Genomic DNA, 20,466 nt, shown 5'->3' with positions numbered 1-20,466 from the left:
TTTTTAATGTTGACTTTTATTTTTGAGAGAGAGTGTGTGTGTGCTCATGTGAGCGGGAGAGGGGCAGAGAGAGAGAAGACAGAGGATCTGAAGCAGGCTCTGTGCTGAGAGCAGGGAGCCTAGTGTGGGGCTCAAACTCAAGAACCGTGAGATCATAACCTGAGCCAAAGTCGGATGCTTAACCAACTGAGCCACCCAGGCGCCCCTACAGGGCACTTTTTCTTATAATCTCCCATAACCCTATGAGGCATACAATTATTGTTTGCTAATAAGGAAACTAAGCTTTGAACAAGTTGAGTGCACTAATTCAAGGTCACACAAATCCATTAAAGGGTAGAGCCAAAACTTGGACCTTGTTCTTCTGATTCAAAACCCAGGATCTCTAGCTTTTAGGGGAAGATAGCACAGTTGGTTTGAGATTCCAGGTTTTGAAACTTTTAATGATTATATTTTGCTAATTTATATTTTAATAAGAGAATGGGAAAGATGGTTATTCTAACAGACCCACAGTTACCTGTGGATAGACCCAAATAAGAGTCCTGTATTTAGAACACCAGCTTTGTAGATACTTGTATAGGTTGTCAATTTAAAAGGTATATATATTATAAACTCAGACTAGCATTTTACAGTTAAATAACTTGAGTAGATACAATGGAAGGAAAAAAATATTATCATCCAAAGGACTCCAAAAAGGTAGATGAAATGGCTTAATGGAAAGAACATAGCACCAACAATTAGAAATTGTGGTGTTCTAGTCCATCTCTTATTACTTGCTGGAACCTTGGGCAAGTCTTCTATTGGGATCCCGTCTTCTCATCTAAAGAATAAAGGGGCTGACCTTTATGTACTCTGAGGTCCATATCAGTCCTAATATTCTTTGAATTTGTGCTTCTTAACTTAACCACTCATTTCATTCTGTTTGTTGCTTTCTTTTATTATCACCTTCCAAGTTTTTTTACTTACCACAGCATGATCAAAAAGATTCTTTGATTCTCTAAGATACAGTTTGTGAACAGTATGCTATATGGTGATAATCTTGTTTGTAGAAAATAAGCAGAGATTTGTGGAGTACCATTTCAGGTAAATAATGGGTCAATGTAAGTCCATACAATATGGACTTATAATAATGGTAATACCACCATACATTTACATAGTGCTTTGTAGTTTTCAAAGTGCTTTCACATTAAAAACCTATATACTAACCCTCATTATTTCTCCTCTGAAGTAGATTTAGTAAGAATTTTCACCTTTGAGGTGCCTGGGTGGCTCGGTTGGGCGTCTGACTCTTGATTTCGGCTCAGGTTGTGATCCCAGGGTTGTGGGATTGAGACCAGCTTCCTGCTCTGCACTGACAGCATGGAGCCTGCTTGGGATTCTCTCTCTCCCTCTCCCTCTGCCCCTGTGCCCAACTCTCTCTCTCTCTCAAAATAAATAAACATTAAAAAAAGAAGAAGAACTTTCACCTTTGATTTAGTAATTCTTCTTGGGAACTCTATCATAAGGAAATAATTCTAACTTCCTGAAAACAGTTAAAAGATGTTTATCATAACTGAAAATAGCTATCCAGTGAGTAGGTTAAATAAACTGAAGAGCACCCACAGTCATTAAAATTTTTATGAAGATTAGGTAATAGGATAGAAACACATTTGTTATTGGTGACGAAAGGAGGATATGGAGTTGAAGGTATATACTACGATTACAGCTATGAAAATAAAAATTTTAAAGACACCAAATAAACATTCACCCTTTATGTAGGGGGAAAAACACCACACAGATATGTGTCAGAATTGTGTTATGTGTTTGTTTTGTGGGACTGGGGGTAATTTTTCTACTTACCTGTCTCTGATTCTTTTTATTTGAGTACCTTATTGCTTTTATAATAAAATGTGTATATATAAACACATATTAAATATATACAATAAAATATATAATTATATATTTTTTCAGATAAAACCCAAGGCCTAGTAAGGTTTCTTGACATTCTCAAAATGGTACAAATGCTTCCTAGTGAACCTGGGACTAGAAACCAAATTTCTTAATCCATCTATTACTATTAGTACTGGGCTTCTACCCTCAAATTGTATGATATGCCAGCAGGTAGAAAGAGACTAGCTTTAAAGAGGTTACCTAGGTACATTTTTTTTTTCTTAATAGTATGTGCTTTCCCTTTGGCATTCATTAGTTCTTAGTAAAATTAACAAAATCAACATGCTTTTTTCATACTTTTTAATTTTCTATTGTTTTATTTTATTTTTTAATGCTCATATATTTATTTTGAGAGAGACTTTTTGAGTGTGTGACGAGTAGGGGACGGGCAGAGAGAGAGACAGAATTACAAGCAGGCTGTCAGCACAGAGCCCAACATGGGGCTTGATCTCATGAACCGTGAGATCATGACCTGAATGAACCGAAACCAAGAGTCAGATGCTCAGCTGACTGGGCCACCCAGGCGCCCCTTTTGTAGTTTTTAAAACATAGCTGAGTAGGTTTTAGGACAGTATAATATGGTTAGGAACATAAGCACAAATGAGCATGGCTTAAATTCTTGGTTCAGTATTGTCATGATGATTGTGTTGTTGTATAAGAATTTTCTGTCTGGGCCTCAATGTCTTTATGTATATGATGGGGCTCAGAGAGGTCTATTGTGCAATATAATGTTGTTGCCACCTTTTTAAAACTGCTCTGAAACATTTCTGTCCCCTTGATGTTCACCTTTACAGATAACAGTTTTATCTCATTGTTTTTAGACTGCCTTGCAAGGTAACTTAATGTTTTTAGAAAAAGCCCTATATTCATTTTAGCTTCAGTGTTGCCTCTAACTCTTTGGTTCTCTGACTCAATTTGCCTCTTTGACCCACTATGACATTAGGCAAGTCTCTTGATCTTTCTAAGCCCTAGATCCTTCTAAAATAGGGGTGTTGAAATAAATAATCTCTCCATTTCCTTCTAGCGGTAGTGTTCTGCGATTCTTCCCAATCTTGTTTTGAGCACATCCACGATAAAAACAAAAACAATAACTACACACACACACACACACACACACCACCACCACAACAACAACAACAACAGCAACAACAACAGCACAACAAATTGGCATCTCTTAACGTAGAGGTGATGGGAGCATAAACTGATAAAAATCATTTTAGAAAGCAATTTGGCATTATCCAGTGAAGTTAAAGATACACATATGAGAATGTTTATGGCAGCATTAATAGTAATAGCCAGAAACTGGAAACAGCTTAAAATCTGTCAGCAATATGTTTATCATTAATCATGATATATTTGTGTAATGGAATACTGTGCAGCCGTGGAACTATAGCTGTATGCAATGATAAGGATGAATTTCACAAACATAATGTTGAGTAAAAGAAGCAAAACAAAAGAGAATCTCCATAATGTTATTCTATTTATGTATGGTTCAACACTAGGCAAGGTTAAACTATATTGCTAAGGATGGAAACTATACGAAAAGCAAGCATGGTGACTGCCTCTGGGAGAGAAGAGGGCTCATAATGAGAAAGGGGCTCATGGGGAGCTTCTGGGACACTAGCAGCATTCTTTTTCTTGGCTTGAGTGCTGGCTGCACAGGGGTTTGTTTTATAATGGCCCTTTAAACAATGAGCATACGTGCTTTAAGCATTTTGCTTATATGTATATTATATCTTGACATGAAAACATTATAGCATAACAAAGATAAAAAGATGTACGTGTAATGCTATTTCAGTGAATTCTTGCAGTCTCTGAAAAATATGTGCTACTACTAAGGACTGGGTATTTCAGTGTCATGTACCAGAGGGAAAAGGATTTTGAACTAGAGCACTTGGAAGTTCATTTGTCTTAGCTTCACAGTTAAGAATGTCTATTGTTATTGATTATCTCTATGCAAAGCACTTTTTATTCTCTATCCCCAGTCTTCACAATAACCCTTTCACGTTTTTATTATCCTCATTTACAAATTAGGAAACTGACGCTCCTTGGTTAAGGAGGAATTCTAAATAAATCACGGAAACAAATAAGCATGGGGTGTTTTTGATATTTGTTTTCTCCTTCATGTTATGGAAAGATAAATTGGGAACAATATTTGTGACCATTTTAAGGTGGCATAATGTAAAAATAAACTCCAAATAAATGAATAGACCGAGTCCGGGATAAATCTCTTTTCTTCAAAATGTGCCTAAAAGCATGGAAGGTGTTTTAAATACTTACTAGTAAATGAGTTTGTGGGTACTTGGGCATTTACCACTTACAAGTCAAGCCCCCATGTTGAGTGTACAATTGAACGGAATTAGAACAGAAAGTGAGAGAAACAATGTCTACATTTTTGATAGACTAATTGTGGTGGTCACTTTATCTAAAGCTTGCTGAACTATGACCACTAAACTAACCACGAAAAGGAAATTATTTTGTATAGCCAAGCCAAAAGCAAGTTTTTTAGATTTAGTTTGCAGTGTCACTTAGGATTCTTAAAAGCTTATGAACCTTCACCTTCTTTTAATAAGCCTTCATAATGACGAGGTCCCCCGAGAATGAAATCATCTGAGTGGAATGTGCCTGCGTCTTAAGATCTGATAAACATCACTTCATGGTATTTAGGAGATTAAAAGAGACTTAAAACACGTAAATGTTACTTTCAGGTTATTATAGCCAAGGAAGCCTGTGGCCCAGCTATCAAAACAGCTTTAAGCTTAAGCAAGTTCCAAGCAATGGGCTTAGCCAAATTGGTTAGCCCTGCTTTAGGACTGACTGCACTGTCTTTTGAGTCGACCTTTAACTTGTGATATAGAATATAATTGTTTCATCTCTGAGACACATTTATGTGTCCCTTTGTCCCGACACTAATTCATCATTTGCTTTATAGTAATTCCACTCAGACATCACTACCAAGCCCCACTGGAGGTTACTGAAGGATGTGAGTGGATATATTTCCTAATCAGTGACATTAGTTTATAACTCCTTATTAAGATACCCATTAAATTCATACTGGGAGAGATAACATGAACACTAATGCACTTTCCATCTTCCATCAGTGCTTTTTTATTTATTTCTATAACGGAGTTATTAATATCTGAATTTAAGAGTCCAGGAGAATTCAGAGCTTTTAGTAGTGGTCTAAGGTCTTTATTCTGGTAAGATAGGAAAGATATGAGAAACAAAGGCATTCATTATTAGGTTGTCATTTTTATTCTCTTTTGCTCCCTAAAACATAGTCATTAAAAATGGGTATCTAATATCATTTATTTTAAAAGTTAATTAATATCTTACTTCCATATACTCTCCTTTGCTAAACAAAATACATTATTCTAGTTTCCCTGTACTTTATAAGTTATCTTGCTTTTCTACTTTTAATCTAAAACTCAGAATATATAAAGAGTTTGTGTACCTTTTGGATATGCCAGCCAAACACTATTAATTAAATGTACTGTATGAGACTCTGGTGGATGAGGGGGTATAAAAGAAGTTGGCCCGTATGAAAAATAGTCCACGTGTATAAAATCTAGTTATTCTGATGAATTCTCCACCACACCACCTTGACTGAAATAGATGTTTATAAATAAATATCTCTTCAATTTCATTCATTATCTTATCCATTTGAGACATTCGGCAAAGTTGCTATAATGTGACTTTCCATTTGAGGAATCCATAAATTATTGCCTTCAGGGGATATGGCAGCACCATGGCAACATGGTACCCTTTGGTAATACTTAGGTTTTTGCTCTTACTGCTTTTTCAAAACCTGCAGGATGAAGTTAATAATAGTAATAAATGTCAATTTTGCAAATCTGCTAGCCCACACACTTCTATTAATCTCACTACTAACATCATTACCTTCCACCTTCGGTCTTCACTCTTTGTGTATTACCCCAGGTTCAAAAAGAGAAAGTTAGACAGTAGTTGCCTTTTAAATTTGCTCCTTGTATTCCTCTACTGTGAGTAAAGTACAATGTGTTAGACTCACTGTAGTTAATTCTATACCAGCATTCTCTCCCCCCAAAATAAACCACATGGTTCAGTACCAGCATCCACATTTACTAACATTACTGCGTTAGTTTGGATTCAACCAGAAGCAGAGGGGATTCTATGTACAAAGATTTATTGGAAGAGGGAGCAGAAGAAGGGGGAAGAAGAGACTTCAGACTCAATGTAGGTGTACTTGGAGGAGGAGAAAGGGAAGGAATAAGAACTGGGTAGGAAGAGTCTTTAGACAGTTACTCGGTCGTCTAATACTGCAACTCGGTTCTAAGGAAGATTGATGGGAAGGTTGATGGGAAGTCCTCAAGCCAGAGGTGACCACTGGAGAAGTCCCATGTCTCACCCAAATATGACAGTCTGGGAGCAGCCTACAGGAATGAGTGGCATGAATACAGTAAAGACCCAGACATACAGTGGTTGGAGCCATTAGCCAATGATACTCGCTGCCGCAGGAGATCTAAGGAGATCACATATCATGGCTCCTATATTGGTCGCATGACTTTAGGTAAGTTGAGCACCTCTCTGAACCTCAGTCATGAGTGTTAATACTGCCAATACAGAGTAATCAAAAAGGTTAAATAAAATAATATATGTAAAGGCCTTGGAACATAATAATAAAAGTTAGTTCCCTTTATGGCCCCCTTCTAGCAGGGTGATTATTTTCTAACTTATTTTTCTTAGAAGAATATCACTTGGGTGTAAGTTGCACTGAGGTTGTCTCTACCAGGGCTACTCAAAGTGTGGTCCATGGACCAGCAGGCAGTCTGTAGCCCACAGAGCTGCTTGTTACCAGTGTGCAGCAAGACAAGGAACTCGCACCAAACGTAAGTCAGACCTGTCAGTGAACACACTGCTTAGTTCAGATGCAATTTTTTCCCTATAAAGACATTCCCAGTGAAGGAAGCAGTGCATGTATTTATATTCTGGCACAAGCTCCTTAGTTTATTACATACTGGCACTTTGAGTAGCATTGGGGTTTAGTAAAATATAAATGCAAAACAGATAGGGCTTTCTTGTGTATTTCTGCCTGTCTTTTACAGAGGAAACCAGTTTAAGCTAGACATCAACCCCCATGCCGGGCTCTGTGCTGATAGCGCAGGGCCTGCTTGGAATTCTCTTCTCACCCCCCTCTCTCTGCCCCTGCCCTGCTTGCATGCATGCACACAGTCTCTCGCTCTTTCTCAAAATGAATAAGTAAACTTAACAAAAAAAAAAAAAAGTAGGCAGCTTTCTCATTGTCGTGTTTCCAAGTCCTTTTCCTTTTCCCAACTCAGTTATTCCTTTTAGGGAAAAGGAAAAAACTCCTGCTACCAGCCAGATGCCTTGTGCCTGCTGATGCCCAGTGTTCTCACACTGCTGTGCTGCAACCTTGCTGAGCCCCCAGATTGCGATGCCCCGCGAAAATCCACTTCCCCTCCCAGTTCCAGAGTATTTAGAGGCCCATTCCTTCCGGAAGCAGATAGGTAACTAATTAGGAGGAAAGTAATCTGATTTAAATACAAAGGGGACTTTCCTCCTAGTTGCATATTTGTAATTTAAAATTTGAGTCTATTAATGGAGCTGCGTAAGACATATTTTTGATCTGTGGATGCCCTAGCTTCATCCATGAGCTGTAATCTTTAGTTCTTTCACCCTGTATTCCAGAAATACTTGCCATCACACATCTGTAAAACCGCTGACCTCTGCCCTGAAGTGGGTGTTGGATTTTCCCACCACCTTTCACTTTGTTGGATAACCTTCTTCTGTGAAATATGGGGCAGGGAGACATGGATCCAGGAAGCCGATCGGACCTATTCCTTGTATGTTGAAGTACTTAAAGTATTGTCTATATATTGTTTTAATTGCAGGTATCCTTTCATAGCTGAAACTATCGAGATGGAGATTTGGTGTATTTTTCTCCTTTATATTCCCTGATCTTTGATGTCTTGTTAACATGAGGTAGTAAATTAGGAATATATAGTTTTGCTTTCATACTTTTAAAAACTAAAGTGCATGTTTCATAAAATTAAAGTGTCCCAAGAGTCAGTATAAAGTAATATTTTACCAAGGTCATAAGTGACTTAATATGAAAGATCATATTTTATCATAACCATGTAACAGACTTAACAAAACCTAGGCAGACAAATTGCTAGTTTAAAAATGATCTGAACTTATTTTTCCCCCAAAAACAAAAACCCACGAGATTGTGTATCTATGGCAACAGGTATTATTTGACTGATCCCCAAGGTTGTGGATCTAGCAGCAGCTATTATAACATGCTTTGTTTTTATTATTGCACTGTTCAGTCATCCAGATTTAGCCATTTCTGTTTATAGCAAGAAACAGCATCCCAGCCCGGGCAGCACAGCTAGTCATACCTTTTTATGGATGTAATTGGACTTATTTTGGTTCCTTTCCTAGTGTCTAACATTTTGTGAAGCCCTAGCATAAATTATTGGCTTGTATAACCCACTGCATCACCTTCACCCAGAAGATTTGCTGCCTGTGCAGTTCCTTAATTTCCAAGTGTGAGAGATTTATTTTTCCGTAGCGAGTCTTAATGTTTCTGCACGCGTGCACATACACACATGGTTGCGAATGTGTGTGGGTACACAGAAATGCCAATGAGAAAGTCACATTCTTGGATAATTCCTGCATGAGATTCCAGAGAAATCTTTAAGCTTATAGGTACTTGTTGCTGTGTTCTTGAATTGACCTGATCATGAGCATGAGGGTAGTATTTGAAACTTTTGTTCCAGTTTTGCTTATTTTTCCTAGGAATTCTGACTAACATCCTATACACTTCATGTCCTCAGCGAATTATTACTGACTACATAACTGACCCAGTTGACATTCAGTGAGCCAGTGTAAATGGCTAAGATGCTATTACAGTGTGTATCAGGCAAGGCCCCTCAGTCCTCTTTGTACCCTTGAAGATAGATGGAATTATCCCCACTTTACAAATGAGGACTTCAAAGCTCAGAGAAATTAAACAACTTGCCTAAAGTCATACAGTTTACAAATAAAGGGTCAAGATACTTTATCAAAAGATTTTTATGTGCATTATCTTTGATTCTTATAATGGTCCTTGAAGTGGACAGAATGTACATTTTTTTCTCCTCTCATTTTAGTACTTACAAGATTTGGTAACTTAATCATGGCCTCTACAGTGGGCCTGGTTCAGTCCGGTACTACCCTCTGAACCCTGATGTCACTTGGCATTTATAGAAGTTCATCGGGGGCACCTGGGTGGCTCAGTGGGTTGAGCATCTGACTTCGGCTCGGGTCACGGTGTCGCAGTTTGTGAGTTTGGGCCCCACATGGGGCTCTGTGCTAACAAACAGCTCAGAGCCTGGAGCCTGCTTCAGATTCTGTGTCTCCCTCTCTCTCTCTCCCCCCCTCCCCTGCTCATGCTCTGCCTCTCTCTAGCTCTCAAAAATAAATAAATGTTAAAAAAAATTTAAAAAAAAAAAGGTAGTTCATCAGCCAGTGATGGCATTGGTCACAGCATCGTAATGCCCCTGTGGTTTCCCATTGACTGATTTTTGTTAAGAGACTCTTCATTGCCTCCAGGGTGGAGTCCCTGCTCAAATACTTGGCATTCATGTGAGCACTCTTGCAATGAAAAATAATGGAGAGAGCAGGGAAAACCTTGGAGATCTGTTCGTGTCAGCCCCCTGCTTATAACCTTTTAAGAGTTTTCAGTAGGCTTCCCACAGCCCTTCTCCCTCCCTTTTTAGCCTCACCTCCTGCTGCCCCCAAACCCCTGCCATTGGCCCTTTATGTCAGGAAAGCTGAGCCCCTGCACTGAGGTGAGACCCACCTTCTGCTTTTGCTTTTGTAGATACTCCTTTTACCTGATGTCTCCCCCCATCGTCCATGTGCTAAACTCCTACTCATTATCCACTATCCAACTAGGCCATCTTCTCTTCCATGAAGCCTTTCTTCACCCTCCTGAACAAAGTTATCCTTCGTCTTTCGATCTCCCTGCTGAATTTCTCTTTAAAAACAATCAAATATGTCAATATTCTTGTATTTCTGTTATCAGTTATTGTGTGTGTCTCTCCCCTACTAAGATGAATAAATTCTTTAAAGGCCAGAGGCTGAAGCTTTCTCATCCTTTTATCCTACCATAGTGCCTAGCACATCACATGGATTCAGGAAAGGTTTGTGCATGGAAATTAGAATTAATCAGTGACCTTGCTATTTGGACTAAGTACTGAGAATTCAACATTGAAAGGAATAGCGTGCCATTTGAAAAGAGAAGGGGCGAAAACAGGTGGTATCTGGGTTGGTGATGGGTATTTAGGAGGGCACCTGTTGGGATGAGCACTGGGTGTTGTATGGAAACCAATTTGACAATAAATTTCATATTAAAATAAATAAATATATATATATTAAAAAATTAATGAAAATAATAACAAAAAGAGAAGGGGCAACGCACAGTTGTATCAGATGAAATTACTGTCTTCGTTGATATATGCTTTGTTTTGTATGTGTCCAGGAAGATAATGCAGGGTTTCGAGAAGTGGAAGGAGGTTAAGGAGAAATTATACTTACTGGCATTTTCCCCAAAACATATGCCTGTGGTGATAAGTGGTTAATAAGTTATTGAATGCCATTTTCTCTACTTCTAGTCAAAACCATACACGGGTTTATTTTTATTCATTGTGCTAGGTCCTCAGTGGATCCTTTCAGTCTCAAAATTCAAGTCATTAAGTTCCGCAAAATTTCCTTCAGTTATTTCACTGATGATTTCTTCTTTACTTTCTCTCATCTCTCTTTTGGGACTACTGTTATTTAGCATGAGATTTCCTGCACTTACCATTGTTATCTCTTCTCTTGAGCTTTCTATCTCTTTTTATTCTACCCGCTGAGAGATTCCCTTAACTCTGCACACCTTCCCCTTCTGTTTTTCATCTTTCATATTCTGCTTTCATATTTTAAATTTCTAGCAGCTCCTTTCCTCTGAGTAGCATCCTGTTACGTGTGTAGCATCTTCTCTTGCCTGAGCGTATTAATGATTTAAAAAGTGTTTATTCTTATTTTGGTTTTTGTTTGCTCTTGATACGTCATTTGCGTTAGAGGCTTCTCTTGCGAGTTTGGCAATACTTGATTGCATATTTATTTTTAAGAGGAGAGGACTAGAAAACATTGGAAGCTTTTAGTGTGTGGATAGAGGTTGTCAATGCTGCTGGGGTTTACTGTAGGGTAATTTGGGCTTTTTTCATTGGGGAATACCTAATGTCATTCCACATAAGTCTTTCCTCTTGGGCTTGTCGAGAATCTTGCAGTTATCCAGCTGTAAAGTACAAGCCTGTAAAGTATTTACCTGTATCCTGGAGGCAGATGGTGGGGAGGACAACTAGAGATCTCAGCATTTAATCTGCATGTGTTCACATAATCACCTTGTTTTTCAATACAGTGCCTTGGTCCTTGATTGTGCTAATGTTTCCCTTTCCGAAGAATAAAATTCTGGTTGATTTGCTTGTGTGTGAGAGTGGTTGTTGCCTGGCTCTGTGGAGTTGGGAGGGGATCTGGAAATAGAATTGTCCTATAGATTTTCAGCCAGTCTTCCTGTTCGTTTTTTGTTGTTGTTGTTGTTGTTTTTAGTTGAGATATAATTGTCATGAAGCAATGGATTACTTTTAGATGCACAAATAACGACCCAGTATTTGTATACATTGCAAAATTATCACCTAGTGTTCTGTTTTAACCCCAATTTTGCTACCACTTCAAGAATACATGGGGTCGCCAGTTCCTGAGCTTTATGGCGGTTACGGAAGTATAGTTCAGATTGCTTCTCATTGTCCCTCTGCTCGCTTACAACTCAGTAAGTCTGCTAAGCTCTTTACCACTTGTTTATCCTCTTTTCGGTTTCCAAAATTTTGTTGTTATTATATCCTCCCTTATTGTCTGCCTTTCTTTTATTTATACATAAATGCAGTACATACAGGGAACATCAATTTAAAACGTTACTGTCTTCTCATTAGAAACAATGGAAGCATAAAGATAGAAAATCTCACTACCGACATGTTACTGGAGTTTCAGAAGGTTGCAGAAGTAAATGTACCTGTTCAGTATGCCAATTTAACTCACAAGTCCCCAAACTAAATTTTTAGTGGAGAGGGAAGGTTTTTTTTTTTAAAGGTGTAAGAAAACAGTGAATTTTAAAATATTCTCTTCATTTTAACCAAATCCAATCTGATTTTACTGCATTTCAAACATTAGAAAGAATGAGATTGGAATATAACCAGTGAATGTCCCAAAGCCACAACCAGACTTTCCTGGATATTTGTCTTTTCCTGGTCAAGAATTAAAGTCCACAGAGTCACTGAATTTAGAGATCAGAGACACCTCTTCTAATTTCCAGCCTTTCTATACGTTTCCTTAAGACAGTCTTCATGCTTCTGAAAACTAATTGACAGGAAATCTGGTACCTTCTGAGACAGTTCATATATTTAGACTGTTTGTGAAGGAAGGGAAGGAAGTGGATGGTTGGTTTGGACTCCCTATAATGTTTAGCTATAATATACATGCTATAAAAAAAAATAAACTATCTTCGGAGCAGCATTATTCCATATTCATGGGCTTTAAGTTAGGTAGGCCAGAGTTTTCTTTGTTGTAATTATTGTGTAACCTTTAGGAATTACTTACCCTCTGAACCTGTATTTTCATCTGTGAAGCAAAGATAATAATACTTCGAGGGTTAATAAACTTTAAACACAATACAGTATAGAAGAACCTGGCAAAGAGCTTAGCACGGGGAGGCTGATCATTACATGGTACCCATTATCCTTCTTACAGATTCAACCAGGGAACATTTTTCAGTGGACAGCATTTGGACTAAACCTGAAGAGGGGGTAAGATTTTAACAGAAAAGCCCGAGCTGGAAGGGACTAGGTTAGACCTTCCAGACTGATGGATTAAGCATGACAAAGACATAGCTATGTCAAAGAATCAAAGTCTGAAGGTTTATGTAAGGACTGGCAAGTATTTCTAGGTGTCTGGGTTACGAGGCATACGAAATGATATAGCATAATGTGGCTTAGGCTGAAAGGCTTTGACATAGGGCATCTTAGCCAAAAGGAAAAAAAGTTGATGTTCTCACATATTGCATCATTCAGTGAGACAGACAAACCTAAGAACCACTGGGGAGTCCAGAATGCCTTCTCTGTGAAAGCTTACTTAATACGGCTTTTTATTTATTTATTTATTTTTAATTTTTTAATGTTTATTTATTTTTGAGACAGAGAGAGACAGAGCACGAGCGGAGGAGGGTCAGAGAGAGAGGGAGACACAGAATCTGAAACAGGCTCCAGGCTCTGAGCGGTCAGCACAGAGCCCGACGCGGGGCTCGAACTCACGGACCGCGAGATTGTGACCTGAGCTGAAGTCGGTCGCTTAACCGACTGAGCCACCCAGGCGCCCCTTAATACGGCTTTTTAACAACTTGATCAGATAGAGACCAAAATTGTAATGAGGGTTATTGGTAAACCTAAAACATGTTTGTTATATACACAGTTATTCTAGACAAGTCAAAAATGTAAGAATATGTCCAAGGGAAGAAGATATCTGTCTTTGTATTTGAAAGGCTGTCGAGGGGAAGAAGGAATAAAATTAAACCTTGCTGATGGATTAAGTTAATACAAACAGATAGAAATCAGAAAGCGGACATTTTTAGCTCATGTGAAAAATCCTGATTTTTAACAGAACTGTGCGACATTGGAATGAAAAGCTTGGGGAGGAATTAAGTATCTAGTCATGACGGGCTGGATGATTGTCAAGGATGCTATAGAAAACAGATCTGTTTTGTGAAAAGGTAAAAGCAAGTGCCTTCCAAGGTTACGCCCTACTCCATATTAACCAGGGCTCTTGCTGTCCATCCAGATGCACACCCTCAGGCTCTGCCCAGAACACCCTGTTCCACAAATGAGGACTGTTTGAGGATTGTTATAAAAACCCTGAGGCAGTCCCTTCCTGGAGTCAACAGTTTCAGCTGTTTCATAGACCTCCAGCAGCTTTCGCTAGGACAGGCTCTTCCTGGTGCCTTTCCTAGGACTTCTCCACAGTTCTGTTGAACACAGTGAGACAGTCTTCAAATGATGCTGCTCCATGGACCTCAACGACATCCTCCCTGAACAGGAGCCTCCAGACACCTTGAGACGGGGCTTGCCAGCCCCTTACAAGCCCCTAGCAGCCATAGATCTCTTTCCTTCTCTCTATCTTACCTGAAACCTACAATCCCTTCCATTGGATCCTTGTTTTCTGACACTCCACAGGTAATGAAGGTGGAGGGAGGGATGGGTAGATTTCTCCAGACCCTTACTTTTCCCTCCTTATGTGAAACCATCAGCCTTTGAAGCCTTTTAAATATTCAACTCTCTCTCACAGCAAATCACTGCCGTCTGACACACTGGTTACTTCTTTGGAGCATTCAGAATTTGCAACCTTGCCAACAGTCTTTCTTTGTAGGAAGGAAGTAACCCTGCCTTACTCTAGTCTCATCCTTGTCTTTCCTGTGCCAGACTGCTTGCTGTTGTTCCCCATTTTGCTTTTGCTCCTGGGCTTTTCCACATGCAGTTTCCTCTGTTTGGAATACTGTTTCCCCACCCTTTCGCCTAATAAAACCCAACATGTACTTTGTAGCCAGATAGGTTACCACTCCCTGGCCACACACCCCTGTCTCTCCTAGACTTAGTTAGATGTCCCTCCTCTGTGTTCCTATCATTTTCTCTGATGTGATTATTTTTTAATATAATTATGTTTCTGATTTTTAAATGTCTTTGCCATTATATTATGATTACTTTAAAAGGAGAAACTGCTTCCTCTTTATTTTGTGACTTACCCATGGCCTAGCACATAGGTGTTCAGTATCTACTGACTGAATGAATATATGATTTCACCTGCTTGTCTTCTTTGTACCTGTACAAGACTGAAGGTGGAACAGAAAGGAATAAACTTGGTGCTGTTACTAAAGCTAGTTTATTTTTAGCTCAAATTCTGTTTGAAACGTACATATGTGTGTGTGTGACATATGTGTGTGTATCTATACACACACACACACATATGTCACACACACACCCACACTGATGAACTTAGGTTCAGAATGTAAGGCTGCCTTTTACCTCTTATGGTTTTATGCCTTCTATTTGATAACGCTACCACTGTCATCCGTCTTTTGTTTTTCTGTCAATGTTCTTTTTTTTATTTTTTTCAACATTTATTTATTTTTGAGAAGAGAGAGACAGAGCATGAGTGGGGGAGGAGAGAGGAAGAGGGAGACACAGAATCTGAAACAGGCTCCAGGCTCTGAGCTGTCAGCACAGAGCCCGACGCGGGGCTCGAACTCACGGACCGCGAGATTGCGACCTGAGCCGAAGTGGGACTCTAAACCGACTGGGCCACCCAGGCTCCCCACAGTTTTCTGATCCCCTTACTTTGATCTCCTCTCATCCACAGAATTTTAGCATTTCTTACCTTCAAAATGCTATGGCTGTATTTTTTTTTTTACCATGGATGTGTTCTTTCTGGTGAGTCTTGTCTTTTGAGGTTATAGCATGTCACATTAAAATGTGTCAGATTCAGATGAGACCAAAAATAGCATATAGCCTTAAGTAAGGGAAGTTAGAAAGAAAAATTAGTAATGAATGAAGTAGAAAAGTGAGGTATAGCAGTAATGGTTTAGTGTAAAAAACAGTAGTGTTCTTAGGAATAACCATTAAGGAAAAAGGACAAGGACTACTAATTCCAAGATGCTTATAGCTCATAGACTATGCTGGGAGTTTTATATACATTATTTTGTTTTCATCCATACAATAACCCTATGAAGCAAATGTTGTGAGGGGCATTATGTAGATGAGGAACCAAAGGTTCAGAGGAGTTAAGTGAGTTCACACAGGTATTCCAACACAAGATTCTCACTTTTTGACCACCTCCTATGCCAGTCCATGTATTTTAAATTGGCTTTTTATTAGATTATTTTTGACTGTAAAATTTTGGAAGTTAGCTAGGAAGTTAACACAAAAGTGGCAGTTTGAAGATAGACGTTCATTTTGTTTAATAGCCTTGGCATAGACCTTGGAACAGCTAATTGATTTGATGGGGTGGTTTTGTGTCATAACCTTTTCAAAGATTAATAGTGCCAGAAACTAATATTTAAATAGCAAATGGAGCTCTCATTTAGCAAACCTCTTGATGGAAATGTTAACACAGTCTAAAATCTGTGCTGATTTTTTGGACCCCCCAATAAAGTTGTCCAAAATTGTTCATTTGCTGATGCCTGTTTAGATGATTAACACATTATATAAACTTTACTTCCCGTGCACTTTGTTGAGGAAAAAATTTGCGTTCCTGCTGTATTATGAGAAATTAAATAAAACAGTTCCTTGGCGAGTCTGTTCCTCGGCCACCAACCCCAACCCTGCAACCCCATATATTCATCTAACCCACTTCCCCGCCTCCAGGGTTTCCTTAGGTTCTTCCTTCTGTTTCCACTGGCTTGCCTCCTTTCCTCCTATTTAGTGCCCAGCTGGGCTCAGCTCACTCTCTGTCAGATTATGGCATAGGTCCCAACACTTCAAGAAAGATTTTCCCACAGAGATTTCTTTATAAGTCAAATAGGCAAATACAGATGTCCCTCCCCACCCCCCACCCCCCCCCCCCCAGCAATTTGCAGCTCAATCCTCCAAAAAAAGTTTATCAATTACCATGCATCTGGCGTTGTTAGCTGCTGGGCATTTAATGATAAATAAGATACATCTCTACCTTTAAAGAGTTTACAGTCTTGTAAATATTGTTTTGGATCTGTGGGCGTAAATGATTTAATCTCTGTGTGCCTCAGTTTCTTCATCTATAATATAAAGATGATAATAGCTGCTTTGGTAGGGTGCTTATACTGAGTTAGTATTTATAAAGTACTTAAGGTAGGGCCTAACGAATAGAAAATACTATAGAAGTGGTTTTTTATTTACCAAAACAAAACTGAACATTGCGGTCACTTTATCTAGTTCTAAAATATCCTACTGGTATTTTTACGGGTATCATAATAAATTTATAGATTAGAGTGAAATGTCATCTTTATAATAACATCTTCCTATTGGAGAACAGGGTGAGTTTACATTTATTGGGATCTTCTTTTGCATCTCTTAATAGAATATAATAGTTTTCTTCATATGGATCTTGCTATTCTGGTTATGTTTATTTCTAGATAGTTTATCTTTGTTGCTATTTAAAATGGCACCATGTAATATTTTAATTGATTGTTATTTATATAAAAGAAGACTTCTGATTTTTGTTTTTAAATTTTCTACCGAATTACCTTATAGTCTGTGATGAGTTTTCAGTTGGTTTGCTTGGATTGTCTTGATGTATAATCATATATCATCTCTAAAAAATGATCATTTTGCCGTTCCCCCCCCCCACATTTTTATAACTCGTAACTCTTTCTCTGACTTAATTTGTGCTAACTATGATGGTAGTGAACATGCTTGTCTTACTTATATTGTGGTTCTTGACTCGTGACCGTTATACTTGAAAAAGATTATTTTATACTTGAAAAAGATTATTATATACAATGTGTTGTATTTTCCCAGCTTGATAAACAAGGTCACTTACTGCTGTGCTTTGCTTTAACCACCAAAGATTTTGTCCTGTTCTGAACTTGTCATTCATGTGTTTTCAGTTATTCAGTCTGTCTTCTATAAATTTGAACATCCAGATTTGGCTCTTAGCCTGACAGAATCTTGCAGAATATTTTAGAGAAGCAGTATCTCTGGAGAACAAAAACTCAGACTCCCCAAAATAGATAAAGTTGGAGATGATTCTTCAGCGTCTCTAACCCCTTCTCCTGAGCACTTAAATTAGCCCTTAGAGAAGTATGTCCCAGCATGTGTTTAATGTTCAAAATATTATTTGCTAACTAAAAACCTCTGTGCCCTTGTATAGAGCTATCCCCTTTGTGCTGACACATAGCAGACATACAGAAATGTTGTCTGTCAAGGAACTAACTGCCCAGGCTGCATTACCCCCATGAATCCATTTCAGATATCTTCAGGTAAAAGGTAGAAGTCATCTTTTTCACGTTTTTTTAGTTTTCTGTTGCTTCATAACAAATCACCACAAATGTAGCAGCTTAAACCCCATGCATTTTTATCTCAAAGTTCTCTAGGTCAGAAGTCTGGGTGGGCTCATCTGGTTTCTCTGCTCAGGGTCTCAAGCCAGAATCAAGGTGTTGGTCAGGCTGGGCTCTTATCTGAAAGCTCTTGGGAATAATCCACTTCCAAGCTCATTTAAATTGTTGGCAGAATCCAGTTGCTTGCAGCTGTAGGTCTGAAGTTTACATTTGCTTGCTGGCTTTTAGCCAGGGGCCAGCCTTTGCTCCTAGAGGCCTCCTGCATTCCTTCTTACATGACCCCTCCATTTTCAGACCAATAATGTCCCGTCAAGCCCTTCTCACAGTTCAGATCTTTCAGAACGTTCTCTTCTGTTGCCAGCCAGAGAAAACGTTCTCCTTTTAAAGGCCTCGTGTGATTAGATTAGGCCTATCCAGATGATCTCCCTTTGCCATAGACATAAAATAATCAGGGGAGTAATAACACCAGGGAACGAAGGTCTTGGTGACCATCTTAAAATTGTGACTACTACCCAACTCTTCAAACTCTCATCGAAGGTTGTCCTTTCCTTCTATGTGCATGTAAAAAGGTAACCTCCTTAAAGGGAGCATCCATGGCTGAGGCATTTCGTGACACCCCGTCATACTTTGCACACCTTGCCTGCAGTGGACATTCAGTACATGTATGGCGGATGAATTGTTTTTCATTCAATGACTTGGTGAGATCAAAGGTGAATAAATTTATTCCAGACCAAATTGTAAGAGGATCTGCCCGGTTCGAGGAGCAGCGTGACTTGACAGTTCATTGCCATTTTGGTTTTGTTTTTCCTTTTTTGAAACTACATTTATTTATGATCGACCGGAGAGACTAAACAGTGGACACATGGGCTTTAGACGCCAGTGCTATTCATGTGAGGTCAGAAGAATTGCATGAAAAAAACATGAAGGACATGAAGTGGATGTTATAGTAAAATTAATATTTTAAGGGAAAAAAATCATTAGTGAGAGAAAGGAGCGTTCTGGAAAACTGTGTTCCATTTAGGGCACCTCGTTACCAGATTCTTTAAGGGAAACTGGAGGGAGTTCAGAGACGTAAAGAATGATGAAGAGGCTGTAGGGATTAACTTACAAGCAAAGATTTTAGAAGACTAAATATGTAGAGCTTAGCTGAACAACAGCTGAGTCGAGATGTAGCTGTTGTCAAATGTCTGATATCAAGAGAAGGAATGTGTTTCTCTGAAGAGCTGAGAGTCTCTTTCTAAGTATTGGAATCAAATCACGAATGGGAAAATCTTTTCTCACCAACGTGTAAGCAGTATTTAGACTGGGTGCTGGGATGTAAAGTTGAATTCAGTTGAATTCAAATCCCGGCTCTTCTGCTTGCGTAGCTGTGAAGTTGCAGGCAGCTCCTTTAACCTTTTAAACTCTGTCATGTGTGCAGTGGAAATTATACCACCTACCTATCTCATGGGGTTATTATGAAGGTTAAATGAAATGACTTAAGTAAACAGTCAAGTTCCATGCCTGGCACAGATTGTAGGTTGAGAAGGACTGTAGATGCTATTGGTATTACCCTTATCATCATCACTCTGAAGTGGTTAAGAGTTCAAAGGGCGAGGGTCAGACAAACCTGGGGTACCAGTTCAAGTGCTACCACTTATTAACTCCTAGTATCCTCAGTTGTAAGCGGGTCATAGTGAGGACTGTATGAAATAACGCAGTGTGAAATGCTTAGCACATAGTTAATCACTCCGTAAATATATTAGCAGCTATATGGCATTATTTTCATTATAGTAACACCGTCACTATTCCACCCTGGAACCTGACTAAAGGCTTAGCATATATTCAGTTTCCAAATTGTCCCTATTTACAAACAACAGCATATACATATCTTCATTTCTATTTTTATCACCCCTCCCCATAGACACACACACACACACACACACACACACACACACACCATTCGATAATTTTTTGTTGGACTGAATTAAGTAATTTCTACCAGTGATTATATCAGGTACTGTGGTCACTGTACATGGCTGGAGAGATGCCGGAATGGGCTTCTGTATTCCTATGTAATCAAAGTTCTAACAACTGATAGAAGGGCATTTTTTATTCCAATAAAACTGATACTTAGGTTTACCTAAATTTCTGTGAGGGAATCCCTGCATTCATAAATAGCATTTTCTTTTTTTTTTTTTTTCTTTTTCTTTTTCTTTTTTTTTTTTTACTTCTACATACACAAGAACTCCCTGTGGCTCCTTAGTACAAATAGGATTGTGGTGGTGTTATATGGAGAATCTATTCTAGATTAAGTAGAAATGGTACTAATGAGAGGATTATCGATTAGAAGGTGTTAAGATTAATTTGAGGGTATAGTCAGATGTATCAGGTATTCATCAGAA

At 38.7% G+C, this 20,466-nt stretch overlaps 1 protein-coding gene and 1 long non-coding RNA gene across 5 annotated transcripts in view; both read left to right on the top strand.

Annotated features, from left to right (window-relative positions):
- LOC123601147 overlaps positions 1-20,239 on the top strand; it is a 31,857-nt gene extending 11,618 nt beyond the window's left edge. The window contains exons 2-3 of the long non-coding RNA XR_006713992.1: positions 9,134-9,137; positions 9,608-20,239. This is a non-coding gene — a long non-coding RNA (uncharacterized LOC123601147). The remainder of the gene's footprint in view (positions 1-9,133; positions 9,138-9,607) is intronic.
- The window catches only part of UVRAG (UV radiation resistance associated), a 297,841-nt gene that overhangs the window by 233,479 nt on the left and 43,896 nt on the right, over positions 1-20,466 (top strand). The window lies entirely within an intron of this gene.

The sequence above is a fragment of the Leopardus geoffroyi genome, chromosome D1, assembly GCF_018350155.1.
Source record: "Leopardus geoffroyi isolate Oge1 chromosome D1, O.geoffroyi_Oge1_pat1.0, whole genome shotgun sequence".
Classification (NCBI taxonomy): Eukaryota; Metazoa; Chordata; class Mammalia; order Carnivora; family Felidae; genus Leopardus; species Leopardus geoffroyi.
This window is presented reverse-complemented; position numbering and strand designations above follow the sequence as displayed.